We start from the raw sequence: 16447 nt of genomic DNA, 5'->3' as shown, positions 1-16447 counted from the left end.
GAAGAAGGGTCTAGGCCCGAAACGTCAGCTTTCCCGCTCCTCTGATGTTGCTTGGCCTGCTGTGTTCATCCAGCTCTACACCTTGTTACCCCAGAGATGCACCTTTGGATTCCGAGACCAGGCACATTACTGCTTCACCATCGTCAAGCAATCATCAAGCAATATCACACCCATGCTGTACATTAACTAACAGTGAATTATGGACAGAGCAGACATTTACTTCCTATCTAACCCCGTGGTGTCCCTGTCCTGGCAGTGTTTGATAGGGACAGTGTAGACGGAGCTTTACTTTGTATCTAACCCCATGCTCAATCTGTCCTGGGAGTGTTTTATGGAGAAAGTGTAGTGAAAGCTTTACTCTGTATCTAATCTCTTGCTGTGCCTTAACTGAGCATGAGTAATGGTCAATGTAGAGAGAACCTGACTGTAATGTAACCTCGGAATAGACGTTTTCAAGGACCGTAACTTCCCCTCCACAGTGGTCGAAAATGCCCTCGACCATGTCTCTCGCATTTCCCGCAACTCATCCCTCACACCCCCTCCCCGCAATAACAACCAAAACAGAATCCCCCTCGTCCTCACGTACCACCCCACCAACCTCTGGATCCAAGGCATCATCCTCCGACACTTCTGCCATCTGCAATCTGACCCCACTACCAAAGACATTTTTCCCTCCCCACCCTTATCTGCTTTCCGGAGGGACCACTCTCTCTGTGACTGCCTTGTCCTCTTCACGCTCCCCACCAGCCCACCACCCCGGCACTTTTCCCTGCAACCGCAGGAAGTGCTACACCTGCCCCTACACACCCCCCACCCCCACCTCTAAGAAGGCCTTCCACATCAAACAGATGTTCACCTGCACATCTGCTAATGTGGTATACTGTATCTGCTGTTCCCGTTGTGGCCTCATCTACATCGGGGAAACCAAGCGGAGGCTTGCGTACCGCTTTGTGGAACACCTATGCTCGGTTCGCAACATACAACTACACCTCCCAGTCGCGAACCACTTCAACTCCCCCTCTCACTCCTTGGATGACATGTCCATCCTGGGCCTCCTGCAGTGCCACATCGATGCCATCTGAAAGTTGCAGGAACAGCATTTCATATTTCGCTTGGGAACCCTGCAGCCCAGTGGTATCAATGTGGACTTCACAAGCTTCAAAATCTCCCCTCCCCCTACCGCATCCCAAAACCAGCCCAGCACGTCCCCGCCTCCCTAACCTGTCCTTCCTCCCACCTATCCCCTCCTCCCACCTCAAGCCTCACCCCCATCTCCTACCTACTAGCCTCATCCTGCCCCCTTGACCTGTCTGTCCTCCCTGGACTGACCTATCTCCTCCCTAACTCCCCACCTACACTCACCTTTACTGGCTCCATCCCCGCCCCTTTGACCGGTCTGTCTCCTCTCCACCTATCTTCTCCTCTATCCATCTTCTATCCGCCTCCCCCTCACTCCCTATTTATTTCAGAACCCCCTTCCCCTCCCCCATTTCTGAAGAAGGGTCTAGGCTGGAAACGTCAGCCTTCCTGCTCCTCTGATGCTGCTTGGCCTGCTGTGTTCATCCAGCTTTACACCTTGTTATCTGTAATGCAACCTCTATGTGATGAATGCTGGGGCTGATTTCTAATATTAATCGCAGTCGTTCACTTCCAAACCTTGACATTTCCAATGTTGAGAAGCTGCTGGATGTGAAAAGGAATGGAAGCTGCATTGAATGAATGTTCTTGTGGCCTCCTCAGCCTCAATGATGAAAACCACAGCCTGCAGTGAAACACAAGTGGAGTGTAGCTCATCAGTTATTTAGGCTGCCTCTGGGATATATATCACTCTGTTAGCTCGTACAATAAGCCTGCTTCACCTGCTCCTCTTCGTCAAATCGGACAGTTTTCCATTAGTTTCATGCTATGGCCCTAAGAACTCCTTACATTCATGCTGCTTGTCAGTTGGTGGCTTTGACCATGGTCCAATGTCTTCAGCATACTGCCATTGGAGAAGCTGTTGGGATTGCCCCAATGTAGGCCATTCAGCCCTTCCAGTATGTTTATTGAACTGTGGTCTTAACATCATCAAAGAAAACCTGATCCAACCCTTCCTGAAGAAGGGTCACTGGACTCAAAACATTAACTCTATTTCCCTCCCCACGGACCTGCTGAGTTTTTCCGACACCTTCTGTTTTTGTTCTATCCCCTCCTGATCCTCAGCCCCCACAGCTTCTCGGGGAGACAAATTTCCATTTTGTTTGTGATGATGTTGTTGTGCCCCCCTTTTTAAGCTCTTGCTGGGGGTTGGTATCCCCATCACTGCTCCAGAGTTGAGGGTATTGATGTCATCTAGTGCTCATGGGGTTGCGTTGAGCCCCTGGACCCAAAGGATCATGACTGGCAGAACTGGGTTAGTGTACGTCTCTCATATCTTCGGGTCAGGGAGAAGAGTGTTCCTCTGGGCACTTGTCCCCATAAGGAAACCTCCTCCATCTTTCCCTCACCCCACACCCACACTACAGGGCCTATGAACTACTGACACTCACCAGGCCTCCAGTTAACAGGAGGGACTGACAGCTACAGATATGAGGCAGGCACGGTAATGTAGTGGAAATGCTACTGGAGCAAACATTCGGTCTCATAGTTTCAGATGGGGAGCATGGATTCGAATCCCATCAAGGTAACTGGTAAAATCTAAATTTACTTAATAGATTTAGCCAAATAATAAACATTCCAGAGCTTAGCAATCACGTGGCAGAATATTAGGCTCCTCAGTCATAACATTCCCCGAATGACTTTCCCATAATCCTGCCATAGAGACATAATCATGGAATCCCTATTGTGGAAGCAGGCCATGAGGCCTATTGACGCTCCAAAGAGCATCCCACCCAGACCAAATCCAGTAACACTGCCTACCTTTGGACTGTGGGAGGAAACCAAAGCATCCAGAGGAAACCCACACAGACATGTGGAGAATTACAAATTCTGTACAGACAGTCACCTGAAGATGGAATTGTACTTGGGTCCCTGGTGCTATGAGGCAGCAGTGCTAACCATTGAGCCACTGTGCTGCCTGTAAGGTGGGCTACCATTGGAGACAGTCTAGAGTAGGTTCACTTGACTGGTCCTAGGACTGTCTTATGAGGAGAGGCTCGAGGAGTTTGATCCTGTATTCTTAGGGGACTTGACAAGGTAGATGTGGAAAGATTGTTTCCCCTTGTGGGAGAGTCCAGGACCAGAGGTCATCTTCTCAGAATAAGGAATCACTCATTTAAGACAGAGGTGAGGAGGAATTTCTACTCTCAGAGGTTAGTGAGTCTGTGGAATTCTTTACTGCAGAGGACTGTCAGGGCTGGATCATGAAGTATATTCAAGCCCAGATAGATTTTTAATCAGTGAGGGAATCAAGAGTCATGGGAAAAGGAAGGAAAGTCAGGAGCTGAGGATTATCAAATGAGATTATCAATGATCTGGTTGAATGGTGGGAAAGACTTGATGGGCTGAATGGTTTACTTCTGTTCCTACGTCTCATAGTCCTATTTGCTTCTTTTGAGAATTATTTTATATGTGTCTCCTTACTTGATCATTTTATGAATGGGAACAGTTTCTCCCTGACCACTCTGACCACACTCTAATGCTTTTGAAAACATCTATCAAACCTCCCAGTAATAAAAGTAAAATAAAAGTGACAGAAAATTACTGGAAGAGAGAGCACTGCACCAAAAATTCAGGCGGAGACTATAATAGCACTTTTGGTAATGTGGGTTCTACTCAAATGAAAATTGCTGGTGCAATTTAAGGAGATAGAAAGGTTTATAATTTGATTAGGAATGAGAAGTTATAGGTTTACATTCTACATAATAAAAACTCATTTTGGACAGTGTGCAAATCTGAAGGAGCAATCAAGTCTTTTTTTCATTTGAAATTATATTAGATTCAGGTCATCAATTGTGGGTCTAATTCCAGCCACACATTATAAAACCAGAATTCATTTCTGCTCTTTTGTTCTCCAGCATTAACAACAGTATTACCACTCCCAGCGACAGCAAGTGGCTCCCCAGAGAACAAAGCAGAGGCATTGTATTCATCTGGTCAAATATTAGTCATTGAGCAGCCTGCCATAGCTGTCAGTTATTGTGCACACAAGTGGCAGTAATCAGTTACTGAAGCAGTCAAGGACAACTCCTTTGTGGTGACAGTTAATTAGGATTTTCACAATGTGATGATCGCTCTATCATTTCACTGTCACTGACATCCAAGGGGGAGATGGTCAAATTTAGCTTGATTTGAAAGACTGGTTGCTCTCTCCCTCAAGTCACTAGCCAATTCCAATGTAAACTTATTCAGATCATGAGATGTAGGAGCAGAAGTGGGCTATTTGGCCCATTGAGTCTGTTCTGCCATTCAATGGGATTCTGGCTGATCTGATAGTCCTCAACTCCACTTTCTTGCCTTTCCCGCATAACCCCTGATCACTGATTAAAAAGCCTTAAATAAATTTAATGACCCAGGCCTTGACAGCCCACTGTGGTAAAGAATTCCAGAGATTCACTACCCTCCTCAGCTCTGTCATAAATATGTCACCCCTTATTCTGAGATTATGCCCTCTGGTCCAAGACTCTCTCACAAGGGGAGAAGAACAGTTTTGAAGTGTAGATGTTGTTCTAATGTAGGATAAAGGTGCAGTAATGTTCCAAAACACACACCAGATAAACCTAAGAAAAAATGAAATATTGGGCAGGAGTAGGCCAATCAGCCCCTCACGTCTCTTTGCCATTCAACAGGATCATGGCTGATCTGATTGTGGCTTCAATTCCACTTTTTCATCAACATCCTTCCCCCTTCCTCCCACCACCACCACCAACCCACCACCACCCCCCCGAATGCTCACACCTCCCCTAAATTTTGACTCCAATTCCTTCTACCTCAGTCTTGATAAGTTTAATGACCCAGACATTGCTGTTCTCTCTGGCAGAGAACTTGAAACACTAACAGCTTTCTGTGAAAAGAAATGCCTCCTCATCTCCATCTGAATGAGGAACATTTTCCTTTGTAATTGTGCCACCAAGATAGTCACCATATGACAAGCTATTGGGAAGATAATCTATTCTGGTAATGATGATGGAATGGGATTTACTGACACTTGGGGGAATCTCACAGCTGCCATTCAATAGGATCATGGCTAATTCGACATTCCTTATGTCCACTTTCCTGCCCTATTTCTGTAATCCTTGACTCTCCGGCTGAATCTCTCTATGTCAGTCTTAAATGTACACAAGGACCCTGCCCCCATAGCTCTTTGTGGCAAAGAGTTCCAAAGGCTCTCAATGCTCTAAGAGAAGAAATTCCTTCTCATCTCAGTGTTAAATTGGTACCTCTTTATACTTCAACTATGCTGTCTGGCCCTAGACTCTCCCACGAGGGGAAACATCCTCTAAACATTTACCCTGTCAAGCCCCTTAAGAATCCTAGATATTTCAATGAGATCACCTCTCACTCTCCTGAACTCCAGCGAGTAGACTTCCAACCTGTTTAGCCTTTGATCATAAGACAATTCCTCTATACCAGGGATCATCTTAGTGAACCTTATCTGAACTACCTCCATAGAAATGATATCTTTCCTTAATTAGGGCAAGAAAAACTGCTCGCAGTGCTCCAGGTGTGACCTCCCCAGCACCTTGTACAGTTGCAGTATGTCTTCCCTACCCTTATCCTTCTTGAAATAAGGGCCAACATTCCATAAGCCTCCCAATTACCTGCTGCCCCTGTGTGCTGGATTTCTGTGTTTCATGTACCTAATTCCCTTTGTATTGCAGCTTTCTGCAGTTTTTCTCCATGAGTGGCTAAGAGAGCAGATGGGGCCTTGGCTTAATGACTGGGCTGAACACAACGGCAGGATATCCCGTGAATAGTCATGCTTTAGAAGCTCAAGGTGGATGCTTGGATCAGAGAGATGAGTGCTCATTAAAAGAGCTGAATTTCAGAGGTGAGAGTGACAACTGTTGACATCAAGGCTGCATTTGATCAAGTGTGGCATCAAGGAACCCTTGCAATACTGGAATTAATGAATATTAGGGGCAATCTCTCCGGTGGTTGGAGTCACACAGTGTAGAGAGGACAATGGTTGTGGTTGTTGGAGGCCAGTCATCTCAGCTCCAGAGCATCTCTGCAGGAGGTCCTCAGGGTAGTGACTGAGGACCAACAATCTTCAGCTGCTTCATCAATGATCTTCCCTCCAGCACAAGGTCCGAAGTGAGGATATTCGCCGATGATGGCACAATGTTCAGCACCATTTGCGACTCCTCAGATACTGAAGCAGTCCATGTTCAAATCCAGCAAGACCAGGACAATATCCAGGCTTAGGCTGACAAGTAGCAAGTTCCATCCACACCACACAAATTCCAGGCATCTCCAACAAGAGATAATCTAACCACCATCCTTTGATATTCAATGGTGTTACTGTCACTGACTCCCTCACTATCACCACTCTGGGGATTACCATTGACCAGAAACTGAACTGGACCAGCCATACAAATATGGTGGCTACAAGAGCAGGTCAGAGGCTAAGATTACTGTGTTAAGTAACTCCCCTCCTGACTCCCCAAAGCCTGTCCACCATCTAAAAGGCACAAGTCAGGAGTGTGATGAAATACTCCCCACTTGCCTGGATAGGTGCAGCTCCAACAACACTCAAAAAGCTTGACACCATCCAGGACAAAGCAGCCCGTTTAACTGCTACCACATCCACAAACATCCACTCCCTCCACCACCGACGCTCAATAGCAACAGTGTGTACTATCTACAAGATGCACTGCAGAAATTTACCAAAGATCCTTAGAAAGCACCTTCTACCTCATGACCACTTCCACCTAAAAGGACAAGGGCAGCAGATACATGGGAACACCACCCTGTACAAGTTCCCCTCCAAACCACTCACCATTTTGATTTGGGAATATATCATCTTTCCTTCACTGTCACTGGAACAAAATCCTGGAATTCCCCCTCCAAGGGCATTGTGGGTGTACCTATAGCATATGGACTGTAGTAGTTCAAGAAGGCAGCTCACCACCACCTTCTCAAGGCACCTAGACATGGGAAATAATTACTGGCCAGCCAGCAACACCCACATCCCATGAACAAATAAAACAGTGGTTGCCAGACCTGCTGAGTTTCTCCAGCATTCTTTGTGTTTGTTTCAGATTTCCAGCATCCATAATGTTTTATTTTTATTTGTGTTGGTGAGGCTAGTTTGAGGGTGGGGGGATTGGGTAGTAAAAGGTAGTGTAGATTGAGGGAACTTCCAAAGTATAGGTACATAAGGAATTACTGAACCCACTGTAGGCCAGATCCTTGAGTCTTTTGGCTATAGCTCTGGAACAAAACTTTTCATTTTATTTAGACCTGTCCCAGATTCCACTAATGGCAAATGGCCATAATGTCATGTCATAACACCAGACTGGGGACAGACTGTACATTTATTGCCCTTGAGAAAGTATTGGTGAGCTGTCTTATTAAACTGCTGCAGTCCATTTGCTGGAGGTAGAACCACAATTGTTTAAGAGGGAAAGTAGCGATATATTTCCAAGTCAGGAGGGCAAATGGCTTGGAGAGGAACTTATGGGTGGTGGTGTTCCTATGTATCTAATATCCTTGTCCTTCTAGATGGAAGTGGTCATGGGTTTGGAAGGTGCTGTGAAGATTACATTACAGTGAATATTAATCAGATCATGGTTGTTTTGTACAATGATTCTATTATTTGCCTTAAGGTTTTCTAATGTCCCCGATAGGGCTTCCCAAAGCAGGAGGGGTGGGATCAGGATGCCATGTGGGTTCGTGAGTTGAAATTTTGGGATCCCTCACTATCTCAGAGGTTGCCTCAGAGTTTAGCTCCTCTCCCCACTACTCTCACCGGTCATCACACCGACTCTCCCACTTAACCCCACTCCTCTTTCTGCTCCAGTGACATGGTTCATACTAGGGTAATGGTGGTTAGAGTTTTTTAAGAAGTGCTACCTTAATGTCCTTATCCTACAACAAAATTTATCAACCTCAATCTTTTAATTGTTCAACTGATCATCAACTTCAGTAACGTTTTGGGAGAGACAGAATGTGCGAGAGAGAGACTGTAAATGTTATTTGATAATTCTGGCACTTCCTGCAATTGCAAAACAATCTCTGGAAATGAAAACCTTTCCTGAGTTCATCATTTCTGTTCGTGGAAGATTATCAATTGCAGAATGGCTGTGGATGAAACAGTAACCGATTTTCTGAACAGTTCTGTGGATGGACCGTGCCAAGTCTTGGTTTGACAAATGATATGCAAATCTTCAGGTTCACCTCCGTCCTCCAAAACAAAACTACCTCAATTTATTCTCAACAAGACAAAGGCCCTTTAAAAGAACTGGCAGCTTTCCTGAGCATTCAGTGCTGTTTTTGGAATAATAGGTTGTAATGGTTTGCATGATGTTTATAATTTGAGAGTTAAGAGCCCTAATAGGAGAAAATGATTACCTGCAACAGGCTGCAATTACAATACTCTCATGGATGGGTTATTTGATGGTTTGGGAATATATTTCATATCCCATTGTTACATAAAATATGAGAGTGAATCAATCAAATCAACGAAGTGGAAGAGATTATGTTCCAATTCCCATACCCCCCTCAGAGGAAAGAACCTCAAAGTAAAGGATAATTTCCAGCTTCTATTCAGAATTATTCTCCTCTCAAAGTCTACTAAATGGCTCACCTATGCCAGTTTCTTCATATAACAATCAGGGCTTTTCAAATCAAAGCTCAGCAATGAGGACTCACTTCTTATTCATGTGTATCACTGCCCCTCCTGCCCATTGGCCATGTCCTGCATGTTCTCCATCGAAAACCAATCCCAATTCCCTACCTCATAAGCTCTTCCTCTCTATCACATCCTCAAAATCCAAAGCTTTAGATTTGGAAGATAAGTTAAAGAAATTTGGCCTATATCCCTGACTTCTTTTATCTTTCATGGAATGTGGCTGGAAATTTGCTGCCTATCCCTAATTGCCCCCTGAACTGAGTGTCTTACTTGGCCATTTCAGAGGCAAGTTAAGATTTGGCCACATTGCTGTGAACCTGGAGTCACATGTAGGTCAGACCAGGTGAGGATGGCAGTATTCCCTTCCTGAAGGACATTAGTGAAGAAGACGGGGTTTTTCCCAACATGGATACTGGTTTCCTGGCCCCATTACTGAGATTAGATTTCATTTTATGAATTGAATTTACATTTCACCAGGTCCTACGCTGGGATTCAAATCCAGGCCTCTTGGGAGGATTGCTGATCCAGTGACATTGCCTCTAGAGAGTTGAGGAATGATTGCACATAGGTCTTGAAGCTAAGGAAGCAGAGTTGAGAAAGCAGATAGACAGAAAGTCTTTCTGTGCTGGGACCGTGCTGGGACAATCCGCAATAACCAGAAAATTAGAGCTAGCCCATTCAGTTTGATATCAGGAAACAAATCTTGCATGATTCAATAAGGTTGCCTCTCATTCTTCTAAACTCCAATGAGTGCTGACCTAATTTCCTTGGCCTCACCTCATAAGATAGTCCCTCCACATTGGGTATCAACTGAGTCAAGCTTCTCTGGATAGTCTGCAATGCCAGTATATCTTTCCCTCGATAAAGGTCTCAAAACTGTTCATCCAATCGTGGTCTGACTAGTGTCTTGTATAGGTTTAGCTAAACTTGACACATACTCTGCCTTTCCTACCCCTTTCCACCACTTGTTGTATGTGGCACAACTCACCACTGCCAGATACACTGGAATATACCAGCATCTCCAGGCCATTTTTACTTAGCTATTATGCTCCTGGATGTTATTTGATTTGATTTGGAACAGTTCCTGCAGATTGGAGGGTAGTTAATGTAATCCCACTATTTAAAAAGGAAGGTATAGAAAAAAAAGGAATTATAGACCTGTGAGTCTAAGTCAGTAGTGGGGAAAACGCTAGAGTCTATTATCAAGGATTTAATAGCATAGCACTGCGAAAACAGTGATAGAGTCAGACACAGTCAGCATGGATTTGCAAAAGGGAAATCATGCTTGACAAATCTACTGGAATTCTTCATGGATATAATAGTAGAGTTGATTGGAGAACCAGTGAATGTGGTTTATTTGGACTTTCAAAAGGCTTTCAACATAAGAGATTAATGTTTAAAATTAATATGCATAGGACAGGGGTGGGGGTAAAGTATTGAGACGGATAGAAAATTGATTAGCTGACAGGAAACTAAAAATAGGAATAAATGGACCTTTTTCTGAAAACCAAGCAGTCACTAGTGGGGTACCGCAGGGATTGTACTAAGATTCCAGCTATTCACAATATATATTAATGATTTAGATAAGGGAACTAAATATAATATCTCAAAATTGCATAATCAACTGAAATAATTCCACAGAGGCCAATATCAAGTCACCCTTTATTTATACCTGGTGAGTCCTTCACACTGATCCAGCTCCCTCAGAGTCAACAGAACCTCTGACACTGCTGTTTATATCTGCCAGCTAGGGCTCCCTGATTGGACCAGATTAACAGTCCCAATCAGGGAACCCTGGATTTCACCAGGCTGACTTTGTTACAATCACCGCAATCACAAAGCTGGGTGGAAGGGCGAGGTATGAGAAGGATGCAGAGATATTGCAGTGTGATTTGACAGGCTGAGTAAGTGTGCAAATGCATGGCAGATGCAGTACAATGTGGTTAAATGTGAGGATATCCACTTTGAAGCAAAAATCGAAAGGCCGATTATTATTTGAATGGCTGTAAATTGAGAGAGGGGAATGTTCAATGAGATCTGGGTGTCCTTCTTAGTCAGCAGCTTCCAAATCCACAACCACTTCCATTTAGAAGGACAAAAGTATCACATGCATGGGAACAATGCCCTCTGCAATATCCCCTCCAAGCCACTCACCATCCTGACTTGGAAATATATCGCTGTTCCTTCAATGTTGCTGAATCAAACCACAATAAAATTGTGCTTTCTTGTCATGAAAGCCAACACGTTTACAAATATCTTTACGGAACAGAATGTACTCCACCTGTTCAGTCTGAGTTTTTTAATTCATTTGCGGGATGTGGGTTTGCTAGCTGGCCAGCATTTCTTGCCCATCCCTAGTTGCACTTGAGAAGGTGATGGTGAGCTGCCTTCTTGAAATGCTACAGTCCATCAGCTGTAGGTTGACCCATAATGCCATTAGGGAGGGAATTCCAGGATTTTGACCCAGCAACAGTGAAGGAACGGCGATATATTTCCAAGTCAAGGAAAGTATACAAGTGACTCCAGTCTCATCCATATGAAACCATAATGCTGTCTGTGTTTTTGGCACAAGCAGAAATTGAAATTTAAATGTGTCACTGAGAGTCTTAGAACCAATAGAACAAAAAGTTAATGTAGGACATGATTAAGCATCTCACTTGCTGGGTTCTGGGTGGGACTATGTTTGGATGGTAATATCCCACTGCTGCTGTAGCAAGGTTGGGGCAGAAATGCATTTTAAAGCTGGAAACAGGGACTTCTTCTGCATCTGGCATTTTTGGAACTTGGCTTTGGTGTGGGAGTGTGCAATGCTGACCTGCTAAAGATTGATTCCCCAGCAATAACATCTTGTTCAGCATAGAAGTCGTGTCAATTTGTCAGAAGTTCGCCACAATACACGAATGGGAAAGTCTTGAAACCTCTGAAAAGAAACTGACCAGGTTAGGTCTTGAGTGAGAAATCTCGCTGAATGGTGACTGTTAAACCATTGACGAGTGTGTGTATGGTTTACTCCAGAGAGGGAAATCTGCCATCCTCACTCAGTCTGACCTACACGTTACTCCAGACCCACAGCAATGTAGCTGACTCTTAACCACCCTCTGAAATGGTGCTGTTCAGTTCAAGCAGATAATTAGGAATGGGCAATAAATGCTGGCCCAGCTAGAGACACCCATATCCTGTTCTTTGATGAAAATAAAAACTTGATCAGAAGTCACACGACACCAAGTTATAGCCCAACTGCTTTATTTGAAATCACAAGCTTTCAGAGTGCTGCCCCTTCGTCAGGCGCAGTTCACTTCTGACCTTGTCCACCCCAGTCCAACACTGGCACCTCCACATCAATAAAAACTTGCACAGTGAATATGGAACCTGTCAGCTTTATCACATGTGTGGGGGGTGGGGGTGTCGTTAATGGAGGGTGGGGGTGCAAATACTGGGGTTATATCGGAAGACAGGGTTCAGTCCAGACCCTATAGGAATGGGCAACTGAGTGCGAATAGCAAACTGGAGATGTCTGCAGCACCAATCCTTTAGCCAGACTGCGCTTTGCCAATCAAACATCTCCTCCCCCATTTCAACACTCCTTGCATTTCAATGACAGAAGTGGTTTGTTGTCAATGTCCAATTGATTCCATTATGCCCAGTGAATGCTGGAATAAGGACATGCTGTTGAGCTCTGTCCAAATTATATTGAATTTTTTTTTTGTGCTCAGATTGTTCTCCTTCCTCCTAAAAAGCTGAAGTGCATGATTTACCTCAGGGTGTGTGCCAGCTGCTGCAACTGAGAGATTATAAATATCCACCAAGCGTGAATAATGGCCGCTTCAGGGTTTGTACTGACAAATTACATACTTCAAAATGGAGGCTATACTTAAAGGGGCACTGTCAATAGGAGGACAAAGTAACTGTTAGTACATGCACAATGCCTAATGTCCTGTCATGGTGTGGAGATGCCAGTGTTGGACTGGGGTGGACAAAGTCAGAAGTCATACAACACTAGGTTATAGTCCAACAGGTTTATTTGAAATCACAAGCTTTTGAAGCACTGCTCCTTTGTCATCTGAAAGCTTATAAACTGGTGTCATGTGATTTCTGCCTCATGCCCTCCATTATTTTGTACATAAATATTCACAAAGTAACTTTCCTTTATTCTTTATTCATTCACGGGATAAGGACGTCACTGGCTAAGCAGCATTTATTGCCCATCCCTAATTGCCTAGAGGGCAGTGCAGAGTCAACCACATTGTTGTGGATCTGGAGTTACCTAAAGGACTTTAGTGAATCAGATGGCTAATGTAATCCCACTATTTAAAAAAAGGGAGAGAGAAAACAGGGAATTATAGAGCAGTTAGCCTGACATCGGTAGTTGGGAGTCCATTACAAAAGATTTAATAGCAGAGCACTTGGAAAACAGTGACAGGATTGGACAGAGTCAGTATGGATTTACAAAAGGGAAATCATGCTTGTCAAATCTACTAGAATTTTTGGAGGATGTATCCTGTAGAATTGATGAAGGGGAACCAACGCATGTAGTTTACTTAGACTTTCAGAAGGTGTGATAACCCCTACAGGGTTCATGAGGAATCACTAACTAATTTCCCCGTGGAGCTCCTATGAGTTCTCTTAGTAACAGGCAAGCCCAGCTCGGACTCACCACCTGAGCCCTTTAATCCAGAAACTTAGCTAATGTTCTGGAGACCCAGGTTCAAAACCCACAGTAGATGGATGATTGCAAGTTTTAAAAAAAACAGACCCAGCCCCCTCCAAATCAATTTTGATTTAGCCACTTCCCACTCTCCTTACTCCTCCCTCAATTTTGATGGTTTGCATTACTTTGCAATAGGCTTTGCCTGTAAATAATTGGCTACATGGGTGATTACTGATGGTAGTTAGTCGTTAAAAATGGAAAAAGGTGTCATGAGACCTTGTAAACCAGTCGCTGAGAGTAAGCATGCAGGTGCAATAGGCGGTGAAGAAGGCTAATGGGATGTTGCCCTTCATTGCGAGAGGATTCACGTACAGGAGCAGGGATGTCTTACTGCAATTCTACAGGGGCTTGATGAGACCACAGCTGGAGAATTATGTGCAGTATCTGAAGAGGGATGTTCTGGCTATTGCAGTGCAACAAGGGTTTATCATACTGATTCCTGAGATGGTACAATTTATCATATGAGGAGAGACTGGATTAATTAGGACTATATTCATTGGAGTTGAGAAGAATAAGAGGGATTTCCTAGTCCTAGTCCTTGTCATTGAGTCACAGAGTCATACAGCATAGAAACAGGCCCTTTGGTCCAACCAATCCATGCTGACCATAATCCCAAACTAAACTAGTCCCACCTGCCTTGGCCCATGTCCCTCCAAACATTTCTTATTCTTGTATTTATCCAAATCTTCAAAATCTTATCAGGTCCATACAGGGTAAATGCAGAAAAATGTTCCCAATGATAAAGGGGTCCAGAACTAGGGGTCACTGTCGAAGGATATGAGGTAGACCATTTAAGACTGAGATGAGGAGAAATGTCTTCATCCAGAGAATGGTGAGCCTTTGGAATTCTCTGCCACGGAAAGCAGTTGATGCCAAAACATTGAATGTTTCAAGAAGGATTCAGATATAGTTCTTAGGACTAAAGGGATCAAAGTGTATGGAGAAAGAGCAGAACAGGGTACTGAGTTGGATGAAGTGAGAGTCCCTCATGGGCATGTATAGGACCAGAGGGTCATAGATTCCAATTAAAGGGGTGCCAATTTAAGACTGAGATAAGGAGGAACTTTTTCTCCAAGAGAATTGTGAGGTAGAACTCCTTGCCACAGAAAGCTGTGGGGGCAGAGTTCATATGCATGTTTAAGGCTGAGATTGATAGATTCTTAATCAGTAGGGAAATCAAGGTTATGTGGAAAGGAATGTGGATATGGGGAGTATTGGATCAGTCATGAATGGTACAGAAGGCTCGAGGGGCTGAATGGGCTATTCCTGTTCCTATTTCTTATGGTCTTATCATCAGCTATAATCATGTTGAATTGTGAAACAAGTTCGAGGCCTGACTGGCCTACTTCTGCTTTTATCATTTAAGTTTCTATGTTTACTATCACAATATGTGCTTCTCCGTCTTCTCAGCAGTCACTGAGATGACATACCAGTTTAAACATCTCCTATTTCGTTTCATAGACACAAGGAGCAGGGGAATTGGGAGGGGAAAAGCACACCTTCATTGGGGGCATCAAATGGGTTTTGGGAGTTTGGAATCCATACTCTACACCCCACCAATATTCCTTCCCAGTGACTTACAATTTCTAGGCTTACAAATTGGTTACAGCTCAGAAGGAGGCCATTGCAAATAAGCACCTGCTGCCATTCTCCCACCTTTTCTGCCTGTTCTTCCTTTTTAGCTAATAATCCAATTTTCTCTTGAAAGCTTTGATTGAAGTTGCCTCTACCATAGACCCGGGCAGCACACCCCAGATCCTGATCATTCGCTGCCTAGAAACATTTGTTCTGGGTCACCATTGCTTTTATTTTCCAATTGCCTTCAATTTGCACCCCTCTAGTTCTCAATCCTCTGCCAACAGGAACAGTCTCTCCTGCTCTACTCTGTCCAGACCCCTCATGATTTTGAACCCCTCAAACAAATCTCTTCTCAAGCTCCTGCTCTCCAAGGAAGCAGTCCTAACTTCTCCAATCTATCCGCATAATTATAGTTTCTCATTCCATCCTGTACTTTCTCCAATGCCTTCACATCGTCCCCAAGGTACATGTGCTTAGGACTGAGTGCAACTCTCCAGCTGAGGCTGAACTAGTGTCTTATACAAGTTCAACATAACCTCCTTGCCCTTGTAGTCTATGCTCCTGTTAATAAAGTCAAGCATGCTGAATGTTTCATGAACACTTCTTTCAACCTGTACCATCTTTAATGATTTATGGATATATATATCCAGGCTCCTCTGCTCCTGCACCTCTGTACAGTTGTAATTTCACTACAACTTCAAACTTAACTTGTGTCTGGAGTCTTGCTATGTTCAAATTAGCCACATTTCCTGATTTCAACGACTGTGAAACACTTTGGGTCATGTTATGGACGCAAATGTTGTGATGGAAACTCAAGTCTTTTCTTTTTAGTCATTCATTATTAATAGTTGTTTGGCAGTACAGAACCTGAATGTTGTTGTGAAAGACATATTTTGTCGAACCTTTCAGCTTGCACTCCTAGTCATTGAGTCACAGAGTCGTACAGCATGGAAACAGGCCCTTTGGTCCAATCAATCCATGTTGACCATAATCCCAAACTAAACTAGTCTCACCTGCCTTGGCCCATATCCCTCCAAACATTTCTTATTCTTGTATTTATCCAAATGTCTTTTAAACGTTGTAACTGTATCCACATACACCACTTTCTCTGGAAGTTCATTCCACACAGGAACAGTCTCTGTGTAAAAAAGTTGCCCCTCATGTCTTTTCTAAATCTTTCTCCTCTCAGCTTAAAAATTTGCCCTCAGTCTTGAAATTGCCCACTCTAGGGAAAAGAAACCTGCCATTTACCTCAGTTATACTCGTTATGATTTTATAAACCTCTATAAGGTGACTCCTCAACCTCCTACGCTCCAGTGAAAAAAAGTCCCAGCCTATCCTAACCTCCGGATCCAACGCATCATCCTCCGACACTTCCGCCATCTGCA

The sequence above is a fragment of the Rhincodon typus genome, chromosome 3 (genome assembly GCF_021869965.1).
Source record: "Rhincodon typus isolate 14 chromosome 3, sRhiTyp1.1, whole genome shotgun sequence".
Classification (NCBI taxonomy): domain Eukaryota; kingdom Metazoa; phylum Chordata; class Chondrichthyes; order Orectolobiformes; family Rhincodontidae; genus Rhincodon; species Rhincodon typus.
This window is presented reverse-complemented; position numbering follows the sequence as displayed.